Genomic DNA, 6,000 nt, shown 5'->3' with positions numbered 1-6,000 from the left:
GTTGCTACATCTACGAGAAGTATACCACCAAGATCTTTTATTCTTTCATTCTCAAGCCATATTTAAGATATGGGAAAAGTTAACAGATATATTAATTTAGAAAATATTTTTAGGAATCTTTAATAAGAAAAAAAAAAAACTAATTATTTTTACAGCTTCTTATCAATATATATATATATATATAACCGAAACTTTTGAAATTCTCATAATTTTCCACGTCAGCACAATATTAAAAAAAAAAAATTTCTAAAACCAAAAATAAAAACATAAACGCAAAATACTCTTCTAAAGCCCGATAAACTGCTCTACCATTCCCCCACACGCAACTTTCTCCTTCCTCTGCCTTCTCCTTCCTCCAAAACGCAGACCCACGCTTTGCCGTTCCCCCACACACAAAACGCAACTCAACGGCTCCACTTTCAGTCCAAAACGCAGGCCACCATCAGCCCTTCTCTTCCACAACTCAACGGCTCCACCTTCTCTGGCACCACCCTTCTCCAGCTCTACATTTATCGACGTTACCCATCTCTCACTCACAATAGTTTCTCCTGGGGAAACCCTATAGAAGATCAAATTCTACATGGCCTTCGTCTCTTGGAGTTTTAAAGAATGGTTAGTGATGTTTTTATTTTAATTTTAGGTTTTCCCCCTTACCTGTTCTCTTAATTTGGAGTAAATTTGTGGTTTAAAAAAAATAATAAAAAAAAATTTTAAAAAAAAAAAAAACCAAAAGAGCCTTACATTATTATTGTTCATTGAGAGCGTCAATAAGGGATAGAGAGAGTCAAAGAGGGAGAGAAAAATCTGAGAGACTTTATAATCAAACCAGAACTTTTCCAAAAACATTACCGGTAAGTTTTTAATTTTGTTCTATTGTTTTTGGCTGTTAAGTATGATTTAGGGTTACAATTGGGAGTGTTTCTTTTGAATGATTAGATTAGATTGATGAGTTTGGAGCCGGTAGTGGAATTTGCTAATTTCAATTATTGGCCACATTGCTTTCTCTTTCATATTTTGTGATTTTTCACAAGGTCATATGTCTCAATTATATATGCCCATGCTGCAGTTTCAAAATCTTTAAGGCAAAGCTCAAATAATGTCACAATAACAATTGATTTAGATATGTGCATCAAATAAGTTGGCAAAATTTACCCTTTTACTTTTTTATGTACAATCATTATTTGCTTTAAGTAAAGAAACAATCATTATTTGCTTTAAGTAAAGAAACAATAGAGCTATTATTTAAAAATAATTATATGTGATTGTATGGCTTTTTGCAATAACTAAGTATGTTGCAAAACAACAGCAGTACACTCACTGCATTAAGAAATGGTATGTTAAGGAAATTTTAGTTTTGTTCTAACAATTCCATAGTATTCTCTTACAAGCTTTATTCTGTTACATGATGCATCTTCTTTCTCCATGTGTTTAAATTGCATTCCAACATTTTCATCAGGCAAGAGTATCCTATGAGGTGTATGTAAATACGAACAACCAGACAATTGTCCACCAAGATTGCTACCCTGAGGTGAGCTTTTACTTATATAAAATTGTTGTTTTAGTTGCACACATAAGGAAACTTTTCTGTCATATCAAAACTTTTCCAATTTGACTTTGAAAATATATAACAAACTCTTGGAGAAAAAACACCGTTGTTTGATCTTTTAAGAAAATATAGATTCTAATTTAAAAATATATAGATTTTAATTTAAAAGCAGTTTGCACATTCCAGTCATTTTAAAAGGGTGTTGGTGATTTGCTTTAAATAATTGGGATTGTTGTTCTAATTGAAGGGGTTGCTGATATTTTCTAGAAGTATGAAAGGCTTGGTTTAGAATAGACAAAAAGTAGATAACTCCATTCAATTATAATCCTACTTTCGTGGAGGAAATGAGGACATGAACATAAACATCTCATGTTTGGTTGGTAAGGCTATTTTCTTGCAACATAGACAGTTTTATATATAATGTTCCTTTTCCGCATTGATATATATATATATATATATATATATTTTTTTTTTTTTTTTGAAAATCTAAATGCTCAAAGAAATAGAGAGAGTTGAGAACTATTATATCATTTAATTATGTGTGTCTCAAAATTACTTCGTTTCTATAAGGTTTTGATCTTCACTACTTACATCAATAGTAGAATTGCTAAGCATGAACAACCATTAAATTTTGGCATCAAAAAGATTTATATGCTTATATAATAGTGGTGTGAACATTAGAGAGTGCTGACAATTATAATAGTGCATTCTTCTACTTCTCTCTACTTCTCTAGTTCCATCAATAGACTCAATCCCTATTTCATGCAATCTAGCCTTAACATTGCAAAGCATTACTGTGTCTGCATAGACTCAATTCATCCTTATTCTGCAATTAGAAGAGTCACCATTTCAAGTTCTTTTTTCATCAACAATATTAATACCACCACACCCAAAGTAACTAGAAGTCTAGAACAAAGCTCTATTGAGTTTAATTCATAACATTTTCATCAATCATATAAGCAATTTACCAGAGTATGAGGAATAAAATAATTAAAAAGGTTTCCGCGAAATTAAAGCCAAAAAAAAAAAATTATTAGTAAGGCAGTTATCCCTTTATTAACATGTGACTAAAAGTGAAATTCAAAGTGGAAAAGTCTTTCCAAAAAAAAAAAAAAATCAACGCGGAAAAGGAACATTATATATAAAACTGTCTATGTTGCAAGAAAATAGCCTTACCAACCAAACATGAGATGTTTGTCTTCTTGTCCTCATTTCCTCCATGAAAGTAGGATTCTAACTGAATGGAGTTATCCACTTTTTGTCTATTCTAAACCAAGCCTTTCATACCTCTAGAAAATATCAGCTACCCCTTCAATTAGAACAACAATCCCAATTATTTAAAGCAAATCACCAACACCCTTCTTTTAAAGTGACTGGAATGTGCAAACCACTTTTAAATTAGAATCTATGTTTTCTTAAAGGATCATACAATGGTGTTTTTTCTCCAAGAGTTTGTTATATATTTTCAAAGTCAAATTGGAGTTTTCCCAATGCCTATGATGTTGTCAAGAATAACCACATATGGTAGTAGTATAGTGTAAAATTTTGAGAGAATGACTATAAGAGATCCCATGCTTACAATCTAATAATGTTGTAAAAATTTAAATATTTTTGCTTTCTTTCTTCTCCTCTTTCATGACATCCAAGAAAGGCTTTCAAATTTGTGGCTTAGCCCTAAAATAGCCAACAATGTAATTTATTTTGAGATTCTAATTTCAAATATTCATTTTAGCCACTACGTTCCTTGATTTCCTTTAGCAACCAAATACAATCTTTTTGGGGAGGAAAAAAAGAAGGAAAAAAAAAAAAAAAAAAAAAANCATTTATTTATTGAGAATATTTATGTGGTAAAAGTAAAACTTGAAACTAGGGATGGCAATGGGGCAGGGCGGGGCCGAAGGATGGGGTCATCGTCCCCGCCCTGCATGGCTTTGTCTTACTCCATCCCCGCCCTGCCCTGCATGACGGAGAAAATTTTCTCATCTCATCCCCGCCCTTCGGGGCCCTGTGAAGCCCTGCCCCACCCCGTAAAACTCTACTTTTTGTTAATTTGCCATACAACTAGTACGATTTTACCTATTTCATAAATAAAAATATACTTGAAATTACAACTAAATTTATCCTATCAAATCAAATCAACTTTTAGAAAAAAATTGAATAATATATCTAAGTGTTTTAAAAAAAAAAAAAAAAATCTCATAGTATAACACATAACAAAATAAAGGCAAAAAACCACATTAGGTAAAAAAAATAAGCTAATATTGATATATTTGTTTAAATAGTAGGATTTTAGGGTATGAAAAATTTACAATTATAACCCTTAACAATGCGGGGTAGGGCGGGGACAGGAATGGATAGGGTGGGGCGGGGTGGGTCTAAAAAGTTTAAACCCATCCTCGCCTCACCCCGTAGTGCGGGGCTAAAATCTTACTCCATCTCCACCCCACCACTTTTGCAAGGTGGAAAAAACTCGCGTGAGACAAAGCAGGGAAGAGCGGGTTAAACAGAGCGGGAAAAAATTGTTATCCCTACTTGAAATACCTTTATTATTTCTCTCTAATAAATATGCTTCTCACTTTTAGTTTTCCCATAGACGTTAAAAATTGAAATTCAAAATCGTCCCGCGCAAGAGAGCCAAATGAAAGAGCACAAAACTATGGGAGATCTAAGGACTCTTCGTCGAAGAAGCTCCAAAACGTACAACTCCAAACCTTAATCTTCTACTCTCTACCTTCATCTCTGTCGCATTCAAATTCGAATTTCGATTTCACATTCGCTTTTTCTTGTATTCTAGATCACCAAGAAAAGCTCGAATGCCATATCTACGTCCGTTTCCGATAAATATTCCGAGGACTCAATGGACGTACCTTCAATTTCTGAGATCTCCGACTCTAATCTCACTGCTGAAGTCGCAAAAGTAAGATTTCCAATCCAAATTTCAATTTGTTGGTTTAGCTTGATGATCGTGTTGGTTGATGCTTAATTTGCGTTGATTACTCTTTCACATTCACTGTTAACGAAAATAGAACGATTACGACTGTGTAAAATTTCAATTCAATATTAACTTGTACCGTTTGGTTTCTGAGAAAACATAGAAATTGAAAACGAAGTTAAATTTTCACAATACGTAGAGAGTTTAGGAAATTCTCTACGTTCATCTCTGTCGCATTTTGAATTCGATTTCTTGTTTGCTTTTTCTGGTTTCCGATGAATTTCCAATGACTCCTTGGATTTATTTCCAATTTCTGAGATCTCTGAGTCTAATCACACTGATGAAGCCACAGGAGTAAGATTTATATCCAGTTTCCCATTCGCTATAATGTAGATTTGAATCCTGTGCTTCATTTTCTAGAGCTTCGCAATGGTGTCTGAGTCCGGCTGTTTCAGCTTCATCAGAATCCCTGCCTCTTTTCGATCTTACTCCATCTCCGAAGATCAGATCAGGCGTAATCGTTCTATTTTCGTTAACAGTGAATGTGAAAGAGTAATCAACGCAAATTAAGCATCAACCAACACGATCATCAAGCTAAACCAACAAATTGAAATTTGGATTGGAAATCTTACTTTTGCGACTTCAGCAGTGAGATTAGAGTCGGAGATCTCAGAAATTGAAGGTACGTCCATTGAGTCCTCGGAATATTTATCGGAAACGGACGTAGATATGGCATTCGAGCTTTTCTTGGTGATCTAGAATACAAGAAAAAGCGAATGTGAAATCGAAATTCGAATTTGAATGCAACAGAGATGAAGGTAGAGAGTAGAAGATTAAGGTTTGGAGTTGTACGTTTTGGAGCTTCTTCGACGAAGAGTCCTTGGATCTCCCATAGTTTTGTGCTCTTTCATTTGGCTCTCTTGCGCGGGACGATTTTGAATTTCAATTTTTAACGTTTATGGGAAAACTAAAAGTGAGAAGCATATTTATTAGAGAGAAATAATAAAGGTATTTCAAGTAGGGATAACAATTTTTTCCCGCTCTGTTTAACCCGCTCTTCCCTGCTTTGTCTCACGCGAGTTTTTTCCACCTTGCAAAAGTGGTGGGGTGGAGATGGAGTAAGATTTTAGCCCCGCACTACGGGGTGAGGCGAGGATGGGTTTAAACTTTTTAGACCCACCCCGCCCCACCCTATCCATTCCTGTCCCCGCCCTACCCCGCATTGTTAAGGGTTATAATTGTAAATTTTTCATACCCTAAAATCCTACTATTTAAACAAATATATCAATATTAGCTTATTTTTTTTACCTAATGTGGTTTTTTGCCTTTATTTTGTTATGTGTTATACTATGAGATTTTTTTTTTTTTTTTTAAAACACTTAGATATATTATTCAATTTTTTTCTAAAAGTTGATTTGATTTGATAGGATAAATTTAGTTGTAATTTCAAGTATATTTTTATTTATGAAATAGGTAAAATCGTACTAGTTGTATGGCAAATTAACAAAAAGTAGAGTTTTAC

The 6,000-nt window shown here is 33.8% G+C and overlaps 1 long non-coding RNA gene across 1 annotated transcript; it reads left to right on the top strand.

The window, feature by feature from the left end:
* The first annotated feature begins 266 nt into the window (after positions 1-266).
* LOC136068650 (uncharacterized) lies at positions 267-2,023 on the top strand. The gene is made up of 3 exons (XR_010629988.1): positions 267-612; positions 1,457-1,528; positions 1,794-2,023. It is a non-coding gene; the product is annotated as an uncharacterized LOC136068650 (long non-coding RNA).
* The last annotated feature ends 3,977 nt before the right edge of the window (positions 2,024-6,000 follow it).

This window comes from Quercus suber, unplaced genomic scaffold, assembly GCF_002906115.3.
Source record: "Quercus suber isolate HL8 unplaced genomic scaffold, Cork oak 2.0 scaffold_127, whole genome shotgun sequence".
NCBI classification, from domain to species: domain Eukaryota; kingdom Viridiplantae; phylum Streptophyta; class Magnoliopsida; order Fagales; family Fagaceae; genus Quercus; species Quercus suber.
Note: the sequence above shows the minus strand (reverse complement) of the source record. Positions and strands in the feature narration are given on the sequence as shown.